The 25,278-nt window shown below is 41.2% G+C and overlaps 1 long non-coding RNA gene across 1 annotated transcript; it reads right to left on the minus strand.

The window, feature by feature from the left end:
• Positions 1–18,986: 18,986 nt before the first annotated feature.
• Positions 18,987–25,057, minus strand: LOC112971552. The gene is made up of 3 exons (XR_003255387.1): positions 24,979–25,057; positions 24,514–24,602; positions 18,987–19,791 (listed from the first exon to the last, which is right to left on the minus strand). It is a non-coding gene; the product is annotated as an uncharacterized LOC112971552 (long non-coding RNA).
• Positions 25,058–25,278: the final 221 nt, after the last annotated feature.

Raw genomic sequence — 25,278 nt, forward strand, 5'->3', positions numbered from 1 at the left:
GGATTGTTCACATACTTAAGTATTTTGTTAGGCTGGAAGTAGCATGCTCTGTATGTGGCTTACCAGCTCTCAAACACAGTTGGCTCTTTATTCAGTTTGTACTAAAACTCCAATGGATGCCTTAGTAGTTAAAAATCTCCACCTCAGAAAAACCCCATCAACAAGAGAAGACGACCCCTTGCTTGGTGCGTCAGTTGCAATTTTTTGGTGTTCTCTTTATAGTTTTTTTCTAAATATGTATTTTTGCAGTTAACTTCTCTACAGTAGTTTCCAGGAACAATTGCCTCAGCAGAATGCAGTGAGAAGTGATCTGTTCCAGAGAAAAGGCTGCCTAATTAAATGAAAAGCTCCTGTCAACAGCACTCTGTGAATTTTTTAATTGAAGCTGGACTCTGGGCGAGGATGTGGAGAACATTCCCCAGCTACTGTTCTCTGCTGGGCAAGGCCTGCCTGTAACTTCAGGATCACTGAAAGTCAGCATTCCTACAGGTGCTGACTTATCCAAGCTTGCTAGGGAACAATAAAGAAAAAAATCGGATTATTCAGAAAACCTTCAAGCTGAAAAACAGGTACAAAAAGAACTTTTCTGCAAGGAGCTTGCAGGCTCCTATGCTGCCATCCTCAAGCACTTGGTGGGGTGGCGCGTCCTTGAGCGCTCCCTGCTAGTGGGCTCTGCCCTCGGCATCGCCTGCATGGTGCAGAGGGGGGACCCCAAAAATGACCAGTGACACTGAGGAATTTACTGCAGCCACGGAGGGACCATCTGGGATGATTTCATTATCTTCAGTGAAATAAGTGGCAACAACTTTGCAATTGTCCATCAAACACCTGTAATCCCAAAGTCTTTTCAGAAGACATGCTGAGAGTGTATTGTCCTAGTTCTTTATTTTCAAAGGTATTCTATGAAGTGAAAAACATGGGGATTTTAAGGGGTTTTCTTCTGATGGAGAGGGTTGAGGGCTATTGATGTGAAGTGGGATATGTGCTAAAAATTATACAATAACATCAGTTCCACATTACATGTTTTTAGCTCAAGAATGAAAGAAAAATCACAAAAGTAAATTCAGTTGTGTAACTCAACACTGCTAATTGATCAGGAAAGGCTAACAGTGACTAGGGAATAATTACAAAAATAGTTCAAATTTTTCTTATGCCACTTTTTAATCACCATGATTGCCTTAACTGCCTGATACACCTCTTGTTTTAAAAAAGAGCAGAGATCTCAAATTTTCAAAGTCTTTAAACAAATTGTTTAAGTAATAACTTAATAAATCAAAAATAATAGTCATGTGTTCTTCATTTGCAAAACTCATAGATACCTCTCCCTTCAGAGGTTCTTCTGCTGTCATAGTTGGTTTCCCCGTGGCTGACCAGGCAAGTCTATTTTGGAGCTGGGTTAACACTATTTCTTTGGTACTTCTGAGAAATTTGCCAAAGATCAATATAAAATATTACCTCCTCCCATCTCACCCCCACAAATTGGACAGAAAACTATAGGTGCTACCACGTGCATGAAACCTAATGTTACTTGCTCAGAGCAGCAGTGGAACAGCTGGTGAATCATGTTTGCACATCTCTCTGTACAATAGGGCATCATTTGCAAATTCTGCATGAAAAATATATTTAATGAAACATATTCCAAGGAAAAATGTGATTCTTTATTATACATTGGGAGACTTTAGCCCCAAACTCTTTGATCATTTAGTATTTGCATCAAAGTACTAGAGCCTCTCATTTAGGCAGAACTTTATATGGCAGTGTAAAATCATGCTCAAGAGATTACAGACACGCTCTTAAATCTGACTCTGTACCTGGTGCCAAAGGACATGCAAGACCACTATCAGACTGGTAAGCCAGCCAGTCTTGAAATACCATCGGATGTTAGGGCCAGATTTCCCTAGTGCATAAAAACTGCTGTAGAAAAAAATTGCACCCAAATCCTCTGAGTTTTTCATGCCCAGGTATATGTCTCTGAATAAGCAATTCTGAGAAAAACTGTGCTTACCATGTATTTGCTTTCGCCTTAAGGGCTTTGTGTCCTTAGAGCTCGTGATCAAATGCCCTTATTACTTATCTGAACTCTGGCATGCTATATGGTTATTTTCCCAAGTAAGTTCTGGTCTGACATAGTTATACTTTTGATAAATACACAGCTAAGGATTATTTTTGTGTTGTGTGTGAAAATGCTGTTCTTATTTTCTTTATGCTGGGGAAAAAGTGCTATGAGGATGGGGTTTTTTGTTTGTTGTTGGTGGTTTTTTACACATTGGTGTGAAGCCAACAGTTTTAAGTCATGCTGGACTCCCTGGACTTAATTTTCTCTTTAAAAACGGAAAAAAAAAAACCTGTGGACCATTGAAAACATGTGAACAAGCTACACAGAAAAAAGTGTGGGTGTTCCAGAGGCAAAACATTGTTGCAGTATGCTTTTGGACAAGGCCAGCTTTGAAGAGCAATTTTTTCCATTTCTGCGGAGCTGATTGCAGAGCTCAAGTTTTGGTGCAAATTTGGTCACACTTCCAAAACGCGATGGGAGCTTAAACACCCAGTGCAGATCTTCATCAGTGAGCTCCATGACTGCAACAGTTATGAGTTTTCTTCATCATGATAAACTATTCTTTCTTCAGATAATCTTAATAGTGTCGTGTAACATCACCTTTTCTCCCTTTTGTCCCTGTAAATGTAACAAATGTTTTGACCGATTCTATATTTTATTCTTTTTCTGCTTTAATAGCAGAATAATCAGTAGTAAGCATTATTTTCTTACCAGCACAAGCTTTGAAAGCAATGAAATAAAAATTATGACTTCTTCTGCAAGGAGTTAAATAGACTTCCTGAAACATTGAACACTAATGTCATTCTTACTGTCCTCCCTTTTCACTTTCCCTTCTGGCCTGACTACCACCAAGGACTTTCAGGGCCTGTACACTGACTGTTAATTTATTATATATGCTTATATCTGACCTAGGATACTTGTGCATGCATATGTACCATACACTTTAGATGTTTTGCATTTGGATTTTATGGTAACATTTTATATTCATTTAGATTTCGATACAATGACTGTGATGTTAATAGGTTTTGAACTTAGCATTTCTGAAAAATGAATATAGTTTAGTAAAAAGCATATTAAAAAGTATTTCAATTTCCCGCTGCTAAATGCACTGTTTCAGTTTTGCTCTTCGCTAGCTTTAGCAAAAGCGACTTGCCTTTAGAGCTATCGAGTCTCACCACTACTGACTCAGTCCATGAGGAGTGCTGGCTGCCTGGGGCTTATTTCCAACTTTTCCTGTGCTGTGGGAGGCCCCTGCCAGCTGGAGTGTCTGGGGACCACAGTCTCAACAAGCAGAGCAACAGGAGAGGAGCATGGTCTGCTGCGTATGTCAACTAACTGCACATGTGGCTCTGTGACAAAGTCACACTAACTTTAAGAAGCTAAGGGTTGCACCTAAATTGTCTTCCAACACACAGGTTACTAAGAGTACTGAAGGTGTAACTATTCTTTGCAGACTTATTTGTAGTCGTAGTATGATGGCTAGGAGGACAGGATACCATCCCAGGGCKTGTTGCATTACTTCACCTCTGGATGATGTTTCAGTTATTCATCCTCACTGAGCACCTGACCTGTTGAGAAGGAACTTTATAAAAGGCTACAGAACCAGATTAAAGATTGGAGCCCACTTGCTCTGGTTTCTGAGACTTTACATAGGGAAGCGGAGGACCTCATTTAGTTTTGCCAGTGTAGCATCAGGCTGGAGTTTTCCAAGGGAGCCTAATGAAATTAGGTACAGGAAGCTCACTGAACACGGACCTTGGGTCCTTCACTATATATTGCCTTTACACCCAAATTAACAATAGCACATTAAGTATCAAATCAGTGTGAGGCACTTGCAATAGTGATCATGCAAAGCAACAAACCCTGTGGATAAATGTTGTTTGTCATGGGTGTATAATTTTTACTGTAAATAAAATAACTTGGGTGCTCTCCATTATAAAAATAAGAATTATCATTTTACTGACCTGACAAACATGGATCTTGAATGTGTTTTACTCATAGTTCAGTGTTTGTTTTCCAGCATTCCAGTGTGCAGCGTTCACACTTTTTTTCCCATAACACAGACACATATTTTGCAGTAATATGATTCTGAGTTTTCAAACTGCTTGTGTCTTTTCAATTCTAAGAGATTTATTACTTCACTGCGTTTTTTGGTGTTTTCATCATGGCAGTTGGGGGAATTTCAGGGACTCCAGCTGACTGTGTTTCCATACAAAAGAAACTGGGTATTGTGGCATTCATATGGTAATATCACCACAGGTCTGAACCAGGCTTTAGTGTCCCTAACCCCTTAAATCTTGCTTTGAGCCACTGCTTCCTTTAGAAATAATGATCGAAGAAATGACTTCATAGAAAGAAATTCTTGATCAGCAGATTCATGAGTCCATCTTTAACAAACACAGCTCAAGATGAACTAGATGAATTAGAACTGCTCCAAAACAAATGCAGAGTAGCGTTAATTTCCACAGGAGGTAGTGTTCATATGTGTTTTCTCTGGTAGGGTTAAAGTGGCCTGCAGCCAGAAGAAGAATTCTGAAGCTTCTCTCTAATGCACATGTATTTCTCTTTCATGTCAACCCATGTCAGATATCCAATGCACAGACTGTCTTATAGCACAGAAAAACCTTCCCATAAGAAAAGGGAATAGATAAAGTAAAAATTTCAATGAATTTCATCCTACTACACTAGATATTCTCCATTTCTATAGTTTTTCCTGTCTTGAGGATGGAGCTTGGAATCTTGAGGTCCCTCTTAATCCTACTTTTTGTGCATTGTTCTTGCAAGTTATAGCAAATAAAGAACATACTAGCCTAATAGAGATAATATTGTACAATGGAAGAAAAAGTAATGCCTGTGGCTAGATGCTGGGCTCCAAACATGCTTTGTAGGCTGCATACCTTGCATTGCTGCTGAGGAATTATGCGGCTGTGGGCAGGTCAGAAAATGTTAAGTATCTATGAAATTGTTTACAACCACTGCCTCAGATCTGGGTTTGCAAAAAAGCATTTTTATTTGGTTGCAGGGCACAGGACAATTCATTAGTAGGAGTATTAAATTAGTAGTTGGGAGTTCTGAGACACATTATAGAAATAGGTGTTCAAATCCTTTTGAAAACCCAGTATTGCTAGCAAGATCAATAAGTCTGCTCAAGCATTTAATTTATTACCAGTGCTACAATAAAAATGATGCCCTAGGAATTTAAGTGCTTCATATCTTTCTGCATGTGTCAAGATGTTCAAAACTAGTTGACAGCTCTTTTCTTCAAACAGCCCTATCAGTTTTGTAAGGGCAGATGTCCAAAAAAAAACCCTGCAAATATTTCCTGGAAATCTGACCCTCACACTGAGGTAAAAAGAGCAGACAGAGGTGAGTAAATTTTGCAACTCCCTTTTCCAGAGCACAAATTTTCTTATTTTTTGGTAGGCAGTGAAGTCTGAAGCTTGTTTGAATGAGGAGCTCTAAATGCATTCTGTAAAGAAAGACTTCCCCTTTAAGTTTGCAGAATAAGCTTGTCCAAACTTTTTGTACTTGAGGGGGGCATAACAGATGCAGCACTCAGTCATGTGTTCCGTTTGCGGTTAGCCACACAAAGCCAACTTTTTTGATGCTAAGTTTTACTTTTTTTTTCGAAGAAAGACTGAACACAGCTACTCTTGACATCAGAAATAGTCACTGAAGAAATAAAATAGAAAAGCAGTATACTATCCAACTGACAGATGAAATTTAGAGCCCATTGCCATGAGTTTACTGAAAAAAGGACCTCCTGTACCACAAAATACCTTTTTAAACTTGCCTGAACCCCACGTGTGTGTTTTTATATCATATCATGTCATTCTGTTTGCCTATCAGAATGGTTTTACCTAAAAGGGGTCCTTTAAGAGGAGCTTGCTGTCTTTTGCTTGTCGTTGCTACTCAGTCCAAGCTCTTTACAAGCATAAAATATAGCTGTTACGGACAAAGTTGTCCCAGAATTAAATTGAAAGGAGACTACTTTGAAGTTATGATAACAAATGAAAGAGGAAATGTGACTGGAATATGACATTAAAAAAAAAACACACCTTAAACACTGCATTGAGCCACAGAACCTACTAATATTTGTAAGTTTGCTTTATGAATTTTCTGTGTTATTTCCGAGCTCTATTTTCCAGCATAAATAGGCAGCATTTGCACTTTTTTCCCCATGGTCCAAACAATAGGAACAATAGGTTCAAATTAGGAACAATATGACTGCTAGCTCTCTACCTGCCCATGCCCCTTCCAGTTCCAAATTTATTACTTCACTACATTTCTTTGTCTGTGTTTTTATCAAGGCATTTTGGAGGACTTCAGCTGAAGGCATTTATTCAGTTACTTAATTCCCAGCTAGTATGAGAAATTTGCCCCATAATATTACTCCATTAATTGAGTTGGATGCAAATGTTATCACTACTGTGCATGCTCCTTTCCTCCCTGAAAGCATCCTGACTAGTTTTCCAGAAAGTGAATTTAATTCTGGATATACTACCAAAAATATTTCTAAACCGTTGGCATCTGCCTTAACACTTCTCACAGGTGAAGCTCTTCCAGCAACCCTGACAGTGCCTTATGGCGGAGGAGGAATGAGGCTGGGGTGTAACGTAAGGCTGTGCTAGCATGTGGTATCTCTTTATAGTTTTATAACTGTTTGTATGGTGGCAGTCCCTGGGGATCCTCGTTATGATGAGTGCCCTGTATGTGAAGCACTGTGAATGCACCTAACGTCTTGCCTGCCTTTCCGATGCCCAGCCCTACTATCACACTTCCTCGCTGGCTCCTTCTTTGACTCACAGGGCAAGCTGGAAGCTTTCATTCCACATCAAACCCCAATACCTTCTTTTCCTTGAACATTCAGTCACAGTCCAAGTGAACCGAAGCATTTCCTAGCACTTTTTCTGGACCGCAGGCCCCAGCCTTTTCAATCCAGCGCCTGTGCGGAGAGAGGCACGGCCTCACTGCAACAAATGTCCCCGAGTCAGTGACACACTGTGACAGAGAGAAAACCCAGGCCCTACCCTCATCCTGCTGAGCTTCAGCTTGACCCCAGCTGGCAACCAGCATTTGCTTTTTCTCAGGCTGGAGCTGCTTAGAAGCTTCCTTATACAAGAACTCACTCGTAATTGCAGACTTCTCAGGGACGGCTGATTTATAGCCTTAAACTCTCCAGGCTCTCAGTCGTGTGATCTGGGAGAGGATGGGGAACTGGCAGAGAGGAACTTCTGCAAGAAAGTTGTTCATTCAGAATTAAGAGCTGTTTTCCTGACAATTCAATTCATACGTATCCTATCCCTACAGTGGCTGACAAGATACATAGACGTGTTTGCTTTAAACAAGTAGGACTGCTCCCTTAACTGAACATTTAGACTCTCCTGATTTAATCCCAGCATGGTGTCTCCAGCCCATGTAGATGCCGTTATTCCCTCCTCACCAGCTGGCTTCCTGGAAACTCCTCTGTGGCCAAATCTGCAGCAGCAATCGCTGCTGGCTCTTTCTGCTCCATCAAAAGCCTGTGGCTGTATTACAGCCTTGGATTTGCTATTCTGGAATAATTTTCTCTCATTTCTTTTTTTGTAAGATGCTAAGTCCTTCTTATGGGTGTTTTGTTTGAAGAGAAATCTTGATTTCTATTATCTTTAATTACAGTGGATGTGAGAAGAGACACTTCAGGCTGTTTTCAGCTGCATCCCTCTGACAACATGCCTCCTGTAGGTATCCCATTAACCAATATTATTTGTTTCAAGCATCTTTCCAAAATAATTTACCCCAGGTATTTATTATCCATATCGGTTGGCTTCTGGGACCTGAACGACAGTAGGCAGTTCAGAGTAACGGCATTTATTATTTTCCTTACCTATTTAGCAGAGTCCAGGTTTCACAGTGTCAAAATAATTTGAATGTTATTGTCCTGCGGAGAAGTTAAATCAGCAGATTTTGCTGTGGGCTTTCACTAAGCTAATAAAGGGAAGTAAGAGGGCATAGTCTTATTTTAAAGCATCAGTAAATTAATCCCTGTGTGCTGAGAAGCTCTCTGCTGACACGGTGCCAACTTGCAGCAGCACAGGACCAGGACATGCTGCTGCTGTGCTTTGCTCTCCAAGGCTTTTCCCCTGTTGCCAGTGGCAGAAGTGCATGGGGCATTGCCATGACCATGTTAAAGGCTGAAGTTCATTTTAAAATAAAAATTGGAAGTATAATGTCTTTTCTGTGTGTTGATGGCAGCTTTGTGCTCCTGGACTACAATTTGGCCATTCTTAAAATACCTCTTCTGTACAAAATTTTCTGCACTAATAAACTGTGTCACAGCATAAGCTTATTTCTGTTTAAATCAAATAGGTGTCTTACTGGTCAAGTACGAGGAAAACCATTTTACTGTGTAATCTTTATGGCAGAACAGTTCAGGGGTTCCCCATAACTTCAGCAGAAGTGCTCTCTGGGCCACTTACTAATTCTCATTTCTGGTACCATAAAGCCACACAGTCCATGGAACTGGAAAACTGCTACTGCTCTGAACATCAATTAATGCAGAATATATCTGTGCTAATACCAAAAAGAAAAACAAAAAAAACCCCAAACCCAGAATCAAGGCCTCTACAGTATTGCCTTTATCACCATAGATCAGAGAGTTTTTCCAAACCTCAGTCTCTGTCTATACCAGTAAATTAAATGAAATTGTTTATGCCAGTAAACCATTAGGTTGTTCCCTGGCTCGGCGGTGGCTGGTGCCAGCTGCTGCCCTCCTGCACGCCTCACGGGCCCAGTTTGAGAATTACGGCCTTACAGGGACGGTCCCCAGCAGGCAGTGCGCAGGTGGCCCCACCGTTGCGGAGGCGAGCTTGCCAGCGGGGACGGGCGCTGTGCCCTGCCGGCTGGCCTCCCGGCCTGCAGTCAGTCCCGCACACGCTTCGTTTGCTGGTATAGACATAGCCTGTAACACCAGCACCAACCTCAGTAGCCTGGGTGGTGATCTTGTGAAGTCCTTGAATTAAACACAGATTGGGCTGAGCAATACGAGGGTGAGAGCCCGGCAGTGAAAGCGCAGGAATAACCTTGAGTTTAGACAAGGCACAGAATAAAGATCTGGAGTAGTCACTGAGTTTTGCAAGAAGATACATGAAACCTTCGCATCCTCATGTACCCTAATACCTTGTAAGTGGCTTAAATTCAGATCCCATAGCTCTAGCCTGCTTTGGGGATTGCAGGGAGAATAGAGCAAAAACTAGCTGGGCCAGCCCTTGCCTGAGTGGGGACGGTGACAGGGCAAAAGTCTTAGCAGAGGAGATGGAATCAGGTTTAATGTGGAGCAGTAAAGAAGGAATAAATGAGATCTGTCTAGCGTGCAATTTTCTGTGCTTTTTGAAAGAGAAATAAATTTATTATGAAGTGGAAAGGGGAACTGAACTGGTTGTTTATTCTGTGGTTATGACAGGGTGAGTAGCTTGGTAATTAGTGCATGTAAACAGGCTGAATCCTTTTGGACTGGGTGGAGCCGCTGGGTTTGGGGAGCGACAGACTTCAGCCTGGTGGACTCACAGATGCTGCCGCCAGGAAGGGAGGACGGAAACCCCGCCGAGCCCCGAGGACTGGAGCAGCGTGATTTTGGGTTTCTCAAGAGCAAGCCCAACACAGGGCGGTCACTACGTAGGGCCTGTGTTCAAAAGTGAGTCACATACTTTGGGTGCCTGCATTAACCCCCTGTCATTAACACTGTCATTAACCCCCAAAACCCAGAGTTACTTCTGAACATGGGACATCAGGCCAGGTCACGCCAACATGAATGTAGTTACATAGTTCCTGGTTTTTAGGATTCTTGGCGTTCCAGGCAAGGCTGATCAAATTTTTCCACTGAGTCTGTTTTTAAATGAAAGTGTTGAATTTTTGACTGAGTGACATTTTTATTTCTTTGAAATGTGCTTTCCATGAAACAAACACACCCCAGGTTCTCAAATGAAAACTTACAGCATTTTTATAACTTACTAAAAAGGAAAGAAGAAGAAAATGCCTGTTCTTGACCAGCTGTAATCCTAAATTATTCAGAGATGGCTTCAGAAAACTCAGTCTAGATCACATGCACTCTGGAAAAGCTTCTCTCTGGTCTATTCAACACCTGATTCTTTCCAAGAATACTGCAATATTCTGTTTGGACCTTTGCTTTATTTAGCAAAGTGTACATATGTCCTTCACATAATGTCCTAAGCTGGAAGGGTTAAAAAACATACTAGCAGCTATGCTTCCATGATAATTCAATTGCTGTTTGAATTGCTGTACATTTATTTCCAAACACATAAAGTTTATATATATGTAATAAATTACAAAGGAATAAATTTGTAATAAATTACAAAATAATGCTAATTGTCGCATTTGGATTACAAAGCTTAATTTGGATAAACTAACACATGAAATAACTTAAAACAGCCTTTCAGTCATTTCTTTGGTGATCTGAGCTTTGAGACCTGCATAATAGAGTAGTGAAAATCTGAAAAGCGATGCATAACTGGTTTTAACTAAGATGACTTTCATAAATTTGTAGAGCAAATTTTTAGAAGTTGCTGCATTTACTTTTTTGGAGAAGTTTAAAAAATAATAGCATTAAATTATGATAAATGAACAATGGTATCTCTGTCATAGGCACAGATTTTTTTTCAGAAAATTTCTCTGCTTACCAGATTTTGGGGATGTCTCAGCTTCAAATCTCTAATAAGCCAAGAAATGTTCCCTAATACTCTTTAAAAACTCATTCTTAGCTGAAACCTTTGAATGTGTGAATACTGCTTCTGGATTTACATTTTCAAAAGCTATTCCACTGATAGTTTTTCATCTCTGTTCTAATACGTAAAGTAGCTATAGGGGAGAGTAATACTCAGTGTACATAATACACAATATTCAGTGTAGAGCAATAAAAAGGGGAAAATAATGTTTAGCAAAATGAGAAGCAAGTTGTTGTTAAGAAGCTAGCAGGTGACACATATTTTGGGTAACGGAAGGATAAGTTCTAGCCTAATGAGGAAGGGAAAAAATGTTGATTCTTCATTATAAAACTTAATATTTTGTCTTAAACAATGTGCTTATACTCCTATAGCATAGCGTTTCCTTTTACATATATTACAAAACAGGATGGGATGGGAGATGGGATTTCAGAAGATAGGAAGAAAGGATGTATAATGCCAATTTTAAACAGAGGAAAAAAGGGGGGAAGCAGCTAATTACAGTATTTTCAGTACTAGGAAACCATTTGGAACCATCCTGGCCCTTTGGGAGAGACTGGGAAGTGAGTGAACTGTCAGACTGGGTTTACAGCAAAGGGGTCCCAGTAGACGAAGAGCATATGTGTCTAGACGAGGAAAGGAGGTCATATTTAAAAGCAAGCTAGCTAGGGTAGAGACAAAGACTGATCCCAATCTCTTAAATATGTTAAACCTGTTTTAAGTAGCATTTATGATTGGTTTGTTTGGGGGTGGAGGGTGTTAAGCACACAGTAGCCCACATCTTTTAAATATGACCTGTTTTCCTAATCTGGATAGGGACAAAATGGCTTTTTTTTTTTTTTTCCCCAAAGAGAAACAGAAACAAAAAACCTATCAGCCAGACTAGTAATTGATGTGGGAAACAGATGTGTTCTGAATGGATTTCAGTCAAGCTTTTTAGTAACATATTTCAAAGAAGATTAATTGAAGAGCTTTAAAAACGTGCTAATGATGCTTGATCGGAGGGAGAAGTTCTGCAGGAGGCCATGAAGTACATGGTGGCACAGTATCAGAGAGAAATACCTGGGTCTTGACCCAGAATTTTTCACAGCCGATAGAAAGTCTGCTCTGGGCTTTGGGGAGAAGTTTATCAGAGCTGCAGAGTATCACAACACAGGAGGAGCCCTAACAACCTTATCCTGGCAGTTCACTACCCTTCTGCTGTATCCTACCTTTCAAGCTCCCAAGCTATTTTAGTTTATTGCACTCAGCAAGGAAGTTAAATAATATTGTTTCCTACTAGTTAACTCAGGTGCAGAGAAGTTACGCACAAGATTTTGTAATCTTTGCTCAGGTTGGTGATCACTCACTCACATGTCTTACTCCACAGCAGGCAGTGGGACTGCTCATGGGTTTTAATTGCTCCTCAGCATGAGTAAGGATGATAGTGCCCAGCCCAGCTGCCCAGATCACAAGGTCACACGGGAGGTATGTGGCAGAGCCAGCTGTAGGATGAGTCTCCTTATTCCAGCACCTCTACTGATCAAATAGGCAAAAGTTCAACAATATTAAAATATCAGCTTACCTAGAGAGGTTAAATCCAATTGCAAGAGGTAACACACAAATCAAAAAACAGGGAAAAAGGACCCATGGAAAAGCATCACCCAAGGTAGCAGACTCCGTGTAGGAAATGAAAAATCAGTCCGAGACGCCCTAGCTGTGACTTTAGTGGCTTTGTCTGGGGTTTCCTGCCTTACCTTGGGATTCCCCGTGCCAGACTCTGCACCACAGGTGAGAACAGCAAGCAGAGGAGCAGCAGCCAGTGCTGCTGTAAGGAGACCAGCTGGCAAGAGGGAACAGCCCACCTTGCAGGAACGCAGGAGACAGCAGCAGGGCATCAGTCAAAGCTGGCAGCATCCCGGCTAGAGCTGGTCCCATGAACTATTTGATGCTGCTCAATGGCCAGAGCAAGACTTTTTGCTGCAGATGTCAGTGGACCAGAGGGAGAGAAGCCACATGCCTGTTTGGGTATAATGAGAAGAAATTTAGGTGGATGGAGTCCACCTGTTGAATAAAAGCTCTAGGTTCTGACCTAGGAAAATCACTAACCGGGTCTGTGAAGTAAACACATGCTAATACACAGTATGAATTATGTTTTCTTCTATGCTAACATTGGATTGCTATGTTTACAAAAAATTTCTGTGGGACTTCATATTTCCAGGGACTGGCGAACTGGTATGTAGGAGAGAATTATTGTAAAGGTGGCCATTATATTTAAATTTGAAGGGCCAAAAGACTGCCAGTGATTTAGCCCGGTGCCTGTAGCTACTTTAGAAAGTGCCCTGTGTCAACTCCACTCTCCCAACTACTTCTTTTGACTTCTGGTAGATAACTTGTCCCCACAAAAGACTATGGTCTGGGACTTGCTCTGATCCTCTCTTGTCACTGAAAGCGCCAGGACAGGTGCCAGGGTGGGTGGCAGCCTCTTTCTATCTAGGGTCATCTCCGAGAGGCAGAATTACATGAGGATAAATGCAGCATGCACCATGATAGCTTCCATTTTCCCTGCTCTCAAGTGCAAAGGATGTTTTCAAGTTTATGGTAATGATTTCTTGATGAGGCTTTTAAGACTCAGATGTGTTTCTGTCTTATATGCGACTCAAACAAAGCAAGATTATTTAGGAGACAAATGCTGATTGTTCATTAGGAAAGATTTCTGCCAAGTTCCAAACCCTTTTGGGTTTGCCTGAGCTGTGGAACATGCATGTTTAAATTTATTAAAGCAGAGCAAATTTTTGACTACAGGAAATTTCTTTTAGCACTTAACTAGCAGTTCAGAACAAAATAAAACTTACATGCTCTCAAACTTCAGGAAATTTTGAACTGCTCTTTTAGGGTTTTTTTCTTGTCTTATTTTTCAACTTTTCATAATAGCATAAATAGAGCTAAAATACTAAATGTTTATTTATGGAGACTTTTGAGCCTGGCATGCAAAGGAGTTCTTGAATTAACTCCATTCACCAGTAGACTGGCACTGTTACTGCACAAATACTCTTAAACCACACTCTCCCCAAGATCCTCATGTTGATTCCTAAAACCTAGGCATTATGTCGTCCTTTTCATAGCCAAAAATACCTTGGACAGTTTTTATCTCCACACTGGGAACCCTCACAAAGTTTTATTCTCAACAAGGCTTGATTCACATATAGGGGCTACACTGCACTGTGTAATTTTAAAAACAGAAACAGACAACACATGTAAATGGTACATTTTCTTGGGCAGAAGAAGAAAGTTTTAAAAGAGAATTTCATAAGATAGAGGATAATGTACTACCTAATTCTAGTATTTCATCATAAAAAATAATTATCATGTTACTGACACACACCCCTTTACTGACCACAGACAGGCTTTGGACCAAGCCACAAGTCTGAACTGTTGTTAGGCAGATGAATTAACCTCTTTTCGCTGCTGGGAACATGTGTCAACACAGTGGGCAAGTAGGCATTGGCTGTCAACAGATGGAGCAGTCTTTTTTAAAATTTAAATTCATTTTCCTTTAAAACAACTAGTTTTGCAGAAGGCTGCAAAGTTATGCTGTTGCTGTCTGTGGACCCTCCTATGTGGCTATCTGGTAGGTATGGAGGGATAAGTCCTGTATTTTCTGAGTTCTTATAGTTCCTATATCAGTGAGTGGGTGCAATGATTTGCCAGGTTTTAATGTAGTTTCCCATCATTGCCTTTCCCACCCAGGTCTCCCCAGCAAGAGCCGGCACTGCTGCATCCACAGCGGGTCTGCCCAGACAGTAGAAACTTCTGTGAGCAATGAGGTCATGGAAACTCATGACAGCTGAACCCTCATTTAGAGTAATGAAGCCTACAAGGTGCTGGTCACCCCTGCAATTGCAGCATGCTGTAGCAAAGGGATGCATCCAAAGAATGTGCTCATTCAGCGGCACGCTACAGACACTTCACCCAAATGAGTTTTGGCAGGAAATGGAGAGCTCGAAAATCCATTAGGGAGCAACGCTTCCCCGTTCTCCATAGGGACGTCTGTTCACTTCAAATTCAGAAAAACTATTTATGTAGGGACAATTAATTTGTATCTTGCTATGCTAGCTTGTCTCTATTTCTTTGGTTTTCAATAGCTTGTGAAAGTACTTACAGTATTACAAGATAAGCTATTTCATAAAATGTCATGGAGAGCTAATATGTAAGTAGGCATATATGCACATACCTATTTCGTATCACTAAAATTCACATGCACTTTAAAAACGCTGGAGCATGTTAACTCTGTTTCCTGGGCATTTTATTCCAGGATCATAGTCTTAAGAAGGATACACTGCTCTGTGATCACATAACAACTGAATCGATCCTTAATGTAACCCCACTGATTTTGATGGTGCTATAACAGAGTTAAATTTGATCACATATCTTCACAATCTAAAACTGAATGTCTTACCATCAGTGCTTTAGAGTGGCAAAGATTTTATAAGGGAAAAACCTCTCAGGGTTCTTATCTAGTCACTGTTGTTTTTATGACTTCATTTTATTCCAGGATGAATTATTTTTCTATTGAAGTCAGTACATATAGTTATCGTTTGTTGAGCTAGATATTAAAAGCACCTATCTCAACTTAGACATGTAATAGGGCTGCACTCTTAAGTCTTTTCAAATGTTTATTTAATCCTAACCTTACAGCTCCAATTAAACCCCAGCTGTGTGCTCTGCCTTGTTGCGTGCATACTCTTCTGGCCCACTGCCTTTCTGCTTTAGTGTCACCCCTGACCTGTGCCAGCAAGCTTTTGTGGAGGACATTTCCACTCCAGCTGACATTGTCCCCGTCACCTGAAGGCTCACACCCAGCAAAACATTCAGTGATTCATCACTGCAGCCTGGAAAGGCAAAATTATCTGCTCAGGAATTCCAGAGTCATTAGTCTGCTGCTGTTTCGTCACATGCTTTCCTCTGGATAGTAGGCAACTTCCTTTTCTGAATTGTCCAACGCCTGTGGGCCAGCAATTATTTAATGGATTCTCTGCTACTCATTATTTACTTATCCTCCCTAGGTATTTGGTTCTGGGTGCATCACGGGGGGGTTTTGTGTGTGTGTGTGCGTGCGTGCGTGTGTGTGTGTGTGTGTTTGTTTTTTTTCTTATGACTTTCTGACCAAATTGTCTCATGGAGTGAATCACATTGTTCTGCCAAATCTTTCCTCCGCCACTATCAGACAATATAGTCTATTCTTTCCACTCGAATGCAATAACCACAAATAAAGACTGTGTGAGAAGAAAGTCAGAGGGAGCTTGAAAAACAGTGAAAGATGAAAGAACCTACCTCTGAAAGGCAATACATAATGAAGCAATGCTAACGTGCGGGTCTGTTGTTCCTAGGGTTTCTAGAGCTGATCTTCGTCTGCAAAACATGAAGTCAGCTGTCCCATATTCTTGCTCAAAGAGCCTTGTACTCTTCTCTCTGCAAAAAGACCTGCTGAAGGAAATGGCCCAATAAACATGAGTAAAACCATAGCTGATTTCATATAAATTGCCTTTTTGTGTGGAATATCTGACTACTTTTTCAGTGTAGTATAAACTCTCCAAATATACCTAAAGTTAGATTTTAAAATAAGCTCAGCTTTCATGAAGTCATTAAAGAAAAATGTTTTCAAATAAATTTTGCACTCGGTGCATAGAACTCGTAGAAAAGTTGGCCCTTGATAGCTGCTATATGGTGTCTGTCACAAATACTTTGGAGGAAGCAGAAATTATCATTATACACAATTGGAATTTATTTAATTTAGATTATTATTAGATTTACATCAGGAGGAATAGATTTAAGACAGCTTCCTGGGCAAGAGTCTATGTGGGGTTTTTTTTCTAAAATCACATAGCAGCTAGTAAAGTTGTGGCCAGTAGAGGCAGTGAGAATATAAAGTAACACAGCTCTACAACCTATAGTAGATCTTGAATCTCATCTTAATGGCCTGCATACATTTGATCAACCTTAGCTGCTGTGTTTGTATCTGTTTCAGACTATTTTTATTGAATATTTTGCATAATTACAAATTAATTTTCAAACAGATCTTCAAAGAGCTTCCCAATTATAACCTTCAGATATTTAAGCTTCATAGAATGACCCATACTAGAAAATTACATAATTAGATACAAACAGGAGCAAAATTCAAGATATCTGATAAAATATTTCTTTTTCACAAGCCGGAGAAGGAAATTCAGTGACATCCTGAGAAGATGGATGGTATCCTGCAGTTAAGGCACCTCGGTTCTCCAAAAAAGGCATTTCCCTTTCCCAGCTTCATCACTTGTCAGAACTGTATTGCTTACTTGCAAAAAAAAAAATAGACAAGGGGGATTATTTGTTGAACAATATCATCATGCTAAACTTAGGCTAGTCTGCTTGTCTGCCTAAGGGTGGTAATCATCAGAGGGATCAGGAACTAACCATTATCACCACGTTGCTGCAGAGATGGCAAAATAAGCTATGGAGAGGATATGTACAGATGGATTTGGTCTGAGGCATTATTTTTTGCCATCTGCTGAAACAGCCAAGGACCTTATTTCCTTTGCACTTTGTGTAATAGGCCATCTTACCGGTTCCCCCAAAAGAAGCAGGAAAAAGTAAGGGCTACTGTGGTGAAGTAACTCCTATTGTTTCTTTAGAAGAATTGTGAAACCACTTCATGCTGGTCTAGGATCCAAGAGCAAATCTTCTTTGCTGTCCCCATAATGCTTCTGTTTAACACAAGTTATGAAGGACCACACATGGGCAGTAACATATAACATTTCATACAGCTTTGATTTGCTTACTTTTCTGCTAGGTATCCCAATTTGCTCACTGGAGATTGCATTTCCTGAAAACTAGTTCCTAAATCAGAATCATTCCCTTTATTACCACGATGCATCGTAACTGGAAGGAGTGTCAGATCCTCTGTGTGCTTTCCAGAATCCCCTGTCGTGCTACCTGCCCAAATCTAACACATCAGAAAACTTCAGGCATCCTGAAAATGTGCCATTAAGACTACACTTTGTGTCATTTGTGAAAGAAGCATCATATCTTTTCTGAAACAATTGTTGCCACAGCCGTCACTGCTCGCTATATCCACTGGTTTGGCTCCAATTACTATATTCATTTTTTAGAAGCAGATACGTTCTTATGACTATTGATATGCTAAGTAATCTGCGCGTACACCTTAAGAATTAGATTTCCTCTTCAACTGAAGAACTGAGCATCTTTTTTCCATTAGCGGGTATAGACCAACAGAAGGCACAGAAATTCTTAAGATACCAGAATAATTGTACCCAATATCCTAAGAAGCATTTGTAACTCTTTCCAAAATTATATGCCCATGCTGGTATGAATTTCTGTGAATTAAGGTATGTTGGTGATCACATTTTGTGCTCGAAAAGGACATATTTTCCTACTCTTGACTTTTTCTCCCCTAGCTGTATTCTCAGATTTCCTGAGACTTCATACTCAGTGTTTGTTATGCCCTTAAAAAGTTTTGGAGAGTGATTTTTTTGCTGTTATTATATAGAGTGAATATTACAGACAAAACATTACAGATAGAACTCTAGGAGATCTGAAAATATCAGTTGTACAGAAGGCCAGCTGGAAAGAAAAAGCTGAGTTACGGGAAAAACAGCTGAATTTGATCTTGAGATTGACAGTGAAGAGGGACAGGAATTTCCAGCTTGGAGTCAAGGAAATAAAAGTAATTTTGGATAGAAATTGCAATACATATTGTTCACATACTGCAGTGCATTTAAATAGTTTCATACATACTGAAGATGGTAACAGTTTCTTCTATTTTTGCTTAATCAATATGTTTAATATTTTATTTGGTTTAGATGCCCAGCAATTGATGTTTTTAGTCAGATTTGCACAATTGGATCTGACCTACTTAAGACTAACATTTTCCATTTGCCTCACATTACTCACTTTTGGGAAAGATCAGCTTTCTGGGACTTCTGACCATTTGTTCCAGGGTCATCTTTACTGACACTGGGTCTGTTTAGACAGAGGCTTTTTGACACAAATATTGCATAAAGCATAAATATAGCACGACATCCTCTGTGACTGTTAGCTCAGTCACAGTACTGGATGCTTCCACTAAACAAAACCAGGAAATGGTCAAAAGCATCTTGGAAAAAAAAGGCAGGGGGATAAAGATATAGCCTTTTCCTCACCTCATACAGTCAGGACCAAGAATACAAGCAAGCTAAGTTTATTTATTTCAAGCATCATATTATTCTTTCAGAAATGCCGCTAGACTTAAATATGCCGTATCTTAAAAATATAAAGAAGTGAATATTTTGAGTTTTCTTTGCATATCAAATGACACTAAGAAAATGAAGAAAATATTGCCATTCACAACACTTTAAAGTTTATTGGTCTTCCCATGAGCAAATCCCTCATCCAGAGGATTGATTGTGAAAGTTCCAGTCTGGATGGAAATCTGGCATCAAACCCTTCTGGATTCATAATACTATTAAACTAATTAAAAACAAGCAATGCTTTCAGAAGAGCTATTTCCACCTATTGAGTTAATAGTGTAATAAACATTTTCTTCTCGTCATCCTTTTACAAGAGCACTCAAAATTTAGAAGCAAAATGGGGTCTCAGTGTGCCCTGGGTCCCGCTTCTCAGCCCACTCTTGCTCACGGGGCTTGGAGGAGCGTCACAGCTTGCTGCCCAGCCAGCCTTCTGCGGGTGCGAATCCTCTCTCTTCCTCTGCGGGTACGAGCCCTCTGGCGGTCCTCGGCAAGGCCGTAGCGGCCCTGCGTGCTCGAGATGATGGGTGCCGACTCAACCGCGCCAGCCTCAGCGCCGTGCTTCTCCCTGGAGCGTAAAGCAGCTGCGGGGCAGGGGGGGATCTGGCTCTGCGACGCATTGCAGGAACTTGCATTAAACTCATTCTCAGAGCACCAGGCACAGACAGATGAGGTGTTCACTCGCACACAAGCAAGTATTTATTCAGTCCTTTGCACACTGCGTCTCTTACAGGCATCCGTCTCAGCTTCCTGTCTATTTGAACAGGAGAGAAAACAGGGACAGAAGCTGAGGACTCCTGAGCTTTAATTTGACTTCTGGTATTGACTCATTGTTTGGCCTGACTTAGTGACTATTTAACCTCTTTGCCTTTAGTTGCCTCACTGAAAAAGGGCCAAAAAGTTGGATCTGGCTAGACAAGACAGCTCTCCTCAGGAAACAAACCCAGAGGCTGTTGCAGAGAGCAGCTCTCTCCGGGGCAGCCGGCCATGAACAGAGAAGGAGCAAAGTGCAAGAGGCAGATTCGGACCCTGACCTGTAATATACTGTTACTAATCTTTAACCTTTGGAAATGATTTCCCTGAGCCCTGCTACCACAGCTCCCTGTAGCTGACATAACGTAGACATGAAGCTGTTCTCTCTTCCCTTTTTAACACAACAAATCACAGCTTAACTTTGCTGGTGAACTGTGTGGCCCTGCTGGTTTGGAGGTGGTGGCTGGCTGCTGTGTCCCCCCCTGGAGGCAGGGGGTCACGGGAAAGGCAGACGGTAACCACAGGTTCGAACCAAGAGGCCAAGCTGTGCCACGGATGCAGAGGGGCCTCTGAAACAAGGGACGTCCTCTGTCTCAGAAAGCATCCGAGCGGCCTGGCTGACGAAGAGGGAGCTTCTAGGTACCCACTGTCACACCAGCAGATCTACAGCATGAGAGGCAAGAGAAGAAGCTCTGCCCGAATACCCAAACCGAAACTGAATGACGGTTTGGGTCGGTGTGTTACGGCCTGGAGAATTTCCTCCTAGCAAAATTGTGGGATAAAATTTGCATTCTGTGACCACTGTTAAGGATTGTTCGAAGAGAACTGAACCAGCATAGCACATAGCTTTGTAGAGGCCAGGTCCCACATAATATAACTAGCAGTATAACCACATGGCTTTACTATTATTAACAATACTAAACATTTAATTCTTTTTCTTTTTAGTTTCTATATTTAATTCTGTTATAGTCACATTTCCTCCACAGCCATAAAAATGAGGCTAGAGGTTGTCATTTAATCCTTTGGCTGCAGGAGCTGAAGCTTTGCAGAGCTACCCAATAGCTTTTGATAAAAGCATGAAAGATGGCAACACAAGCACCTGCCAGCACAAGCGCTTGCCAATATTAACAGATAGAAGAGATGCGAAAACATTTCAAAGTGCCAATGAAGGAACTAAAATGCTCTTTAACTGAGGGGCGTCTTTCTACTTCTATTCAGCCTGGGTGAAGGTAGAAGAGGGAGCTGAGCAGTTCTGGCCAACACCGCTGTATGAAGCAGAGCTTGAATACCTGCCAGGGGACCGGTGGCTGACTGCTTTATAATTCCTGTCACTCTTGCGGGGGCACAGTGATGAAGTGCCCAAAAAGGGTGGAAATCAAAACTCCGACATACACATATGTCCCACACCTGCCATCCTTAGTGGGCACCATCCATAGGAAGGTGCAATTTATGTGTCCATCCATAAGCCAAGGTCTGCGGGTATGCCCTGTGGAGGAAGTGCAGTTGGGGTGGGCCAAGAACAGAAGACTTCACTTCTTTTTCTTCTCCAAAAGGAGTGAAGCAGAGGTCAGAAGAAGAATGTCAATCCAGTAATTAGGAATTGGCCTTAGGCTTGGAAGGCCTGCTCCAATTCCCTGCTCCTACGCTGCCAATATTACCTTAAATTAGATGCTTTGGAGGAAGCCCACAAAGGAAATAAAGCACCTGTCACCTATTTATGTGCCTGAACTCCTATTGAAATTGCCAAAGTAGGTATGAGGTGCCTAACCATCTTCTCAGAGGTGGTCTTTATGATCTGTGCTGCCAGAGAAGTAAAGATACAGGTCTGTTCAAGACTTGAGGGGAGCTGAGAGGTGACAGAAAAGCCCAAACATACTTAGCACCTAAGCACAGGGCCACAGACAGGCTGTGCATGGGTAAGATGAAGTGTGCTACAATCAGTCTGCCAGCACATATCCTGAGCTAATTACAAGAACAAATGCAAGCTGCTCAGACATGACAGTGGCAGGTCCTGTATCAGCATCTCAGACCAAAGTAATCCCTCTGTAAACTGTTAAACATCTCAGGGCAGCGGTAGCCCAGGGGAGCTGAAATGGGTGAAACTCCTATGTAGAAGCACATAGCCTCTACAAACTCTTGGAAACTCCCATGTTTTGGCCTCACCATTAGGGATATTGTTCTTAAATGCCAGTTCCTACCCCAGCTAGAGAATGCAGCGTAAGATCTTGGCAGAGATTTTTTTTTCCCTAAATCTCTCCCAGAGCTTTTGTTGCAGAAGGAACAATCTGGTCTTAGGAAAAGGTTTCAGATCTCACACTTTTTAGAGAGGAAAAAAGTCAAAGCCTGCTGATTAAAAGCCTGATTAAAAGGTATTGCAATGACTAATATGCCACATGGAGACATAACTCACTGTCTGTTTTAGAATTAGGGTTCAGACCAGCTGCTCTTCACAGACCCTATACCATCCTGAAAGGATTTAATCAATACTGTGCCACAGTAATGGGCTATGTGTATTAATCTCCTGAACTTTACACAGCAAATCATACTATATACTGTCCCATATATTCATATCAAACACAGGGATCATCATRTAAAAAAACCGTACAATCTGGAAAGTAAATGTTGTCCAGCCTCATGCGGAAGGACATTCTGCTTCACAGTGGGCTTGCAATCTGTTACGGCTCAGGCTGGCACTGCAGCAGTAGTTACCCAATTCAGTTTAACATTTGGGCAGGCAGTAGTTGCACGTGGGCAGGCTGAAGGGACGTTAAAATTTTTGAAGCAGGATAGGACAGCTAAAAGTGGAGAAAAAACTCCAGGCTCAGAGGAAAAGTAAAAATGGAATGTAATAGTGATCCTACTTTGTTAATCCATGGATATCTCTTGCAAATGCACCCCGAAGAGAGGAGATACAATATACATCAATACAACTTGAGAAGACAGAGTACACAGCACGATCAAACCCTTCTTAGAGGCTACAGCTTGTCACCTAGGTACAGAGACAGGCTTTTGGATTTGACCTTGAGATAAGGAAGTATGACTTTCTTTCCTGTCTTTTATACAAATTTAAAGGGAGTTTGGAATAATCACAAAAACAAGAATGACACCTCAGGCACGCCTGACTGAGCATGAGATTATTCTTTTACACATGGGAAAATGATAAAGAAAAGGTCAGATGATTCAATCTGGGGAAAAGTAAAATTGTTTCAGAGCACTGGTTTTTGGGTGCTTTGCTTAGGGAACCTTTATGGTAGAACCAGGAAGGAACACCTTCTGCAGAGGTACTTGATCAAACCTCAAATTACCTAACTTGGGTAATAAGGGTAGTACATCCCTGTTAGTGTGGTACACAACCTGAAGCAATCACCTCTGCTGCGAACATGTTGGGGGCACTTGCTTCTGCTCTTATTCACCAGAAGTTCGAACAACATTATTTGGTTCACTGGAGTAATGTTGAAGTCACTCCAGCTGGACATCTGTGTAGCAGACAGCAGAATGCCCCCCTTTTCATTAAAAATGCTGGATAAGAAAGGTGTCTGGCTTCATGCACAAAAGCTACAAAAATTCTGACATTCAGACAGCCTATTTTTGCCTTCTCAGAATCGTTTTGAGATATCAACCATACAAGCAACCACTTGCAGGTGAGTCCTGCCTGTCCGAATCTCTCAGTGGCCTGGGAGGGAAGCCTGAGCAGCCTCCCAGACCTGACTGCGGTCGGTCATGGCTGTCAACCTTTCCTGCTCCTCTCATCGCAAGGGCTCACTTCAGGATTGCACTAAAAGAAGGCACAAGGGGAGAGGAAAGGGAAAACATGGGCATAAGTGAGGTTCCCTGGAGTGGAAGTGCCTCAGCTGGAGCACCTGGGGGTCTCCAGAAGTATAGCCTAAGATCAAAAATACATGAGGGCTGAAGCACAGGCTTTGGGCAGCAGGTACAGGCTTCTGCCACCACTGCACAAACACCAGGGAGCCAGAAGTCAAAAGGCAAATCACTGTGACTTACAAATGTATGAAGGACTGTCCCCTGCCATGCTCTGGTGTCAGTAAGCAGGCATATTTTGTGGCTTTGTCAGCAGTGTGAAAGCAGGGTTGAGAGGACCTCAGCAAACATAAGGGAACGTAAGAAAGCCAGTCAATCCTGGCATCTGACAGGTGCAGAAGGCAAAGATCCAGAGAGGCTTACAGCTACCAGGAGAAGATGCAGGTGTCTTTACGGACATATGGAATACCAAGAAGCAGAAAATACAGCATGAGAAAGCATTCATGTTAAAACACTCACAGTTCTCTACCACGTATGCCTTACCACACCCAATTACTGGAAGGCAGTACAGATACATACAAGACCTCATTCTGCCAGCGCCAGAAGATATTTTTATCCTGGCATTAAAAAAAAAACAAAAAAAACCCCTTTGCATTTATAATGCACCAAAGCTTAATTTCACTCAACTTGGAACCTCAAGCAGCAGTTAAGATCAGCACAGAAACAGCCCATAGCAAATATTATTCAAAACATAGTGACTGCTCAACAAACGCACTGTTGATTACATATTATATATACTAATACAATATGAAAATCTAGGACAAAGCAAAAATCATGTCTATTGACTTAAAGTGCAAACCCCAGTCATCACATAAATCAAAAATTACTGAGCCTTATGCATGTTTTTAAAAAAAGGCAAAACTTAAGTATTTGTTTACTACACAGTAGCTGTGATAAAACTGACCTGCTTGCAGCAACAGTTCTGGAACATGCGGCTGGAGCCATGGATGGTGCAGGGGCCAGTTCCAGCTGGAACAGGGATGCTGACAGCAGCTACAAAAGGAAACAGTCTCAACAACAGCACTGGCAAACTCTGGAGAATATGAAACAGGAACAAACATGAGCAAGCTCTTAAAGAGTAAGAAGATTTTGCTCTTGCACAAATATGCTTACTGATAAAAAAAAGTATGAAAGAGAAATAAATCTAAAATACAGTTCCTCAATAGAAAAGTTTCCAAATTTCCTAGAAGCTATTAATGTGCTGTCTGACTTCAGAGGCAATTAGTAAAGCTGGTTACACTTGTTTTTTTGTAATTGTGGATAATTCTAAATTCCCAGTTACTTTAGTTGCACTGAACTAAAATCATTACATTGCATGTAATTAAAATACATATAAATGTTATTTTTTAAATTGCAATGGTTTTCTTACTAAGAATTGAAGAGAATGGCTTATCACACAGCTGGCTCAGAGCTGCAGGGAACACAAAGATGAGGGGTTTGGGGTTTTGGGTTTGTTTTGCATCTGCTTCCTCGTCTGTGCTCTTCCTGGCTGCCATAAAGACGACAGCCTGCTACTGTTATCTTGCTCTCCAGTCCACAGCTGGGACTCCTGTGCTCAGACATGCATATGTCTGAACTCCCTCCAGTCCATCCCCCAATTCTTTAGAATTTAAGCATGCAGATAAATAAATACCACAGAACTTTACGGAGAAACTCTCTGCTATAGCCA

The sequence above is a fragment of the Apteryx rowi genome, unplaced genomic scaffold (assembly GCF_003343035.1).
Source record: "Apteryx rowi isolate R43461 unplaced genomic scaffold, aptRow1 scaffold_448, whole genome shotgun sequence".
In the NCBI taxonomy this organism is placed as follows: Eukaryota; Metazoa; Chordata; class Aves; order Apterygiformes; family Apterygidae; genus Apteryx; species Apteryx rowi.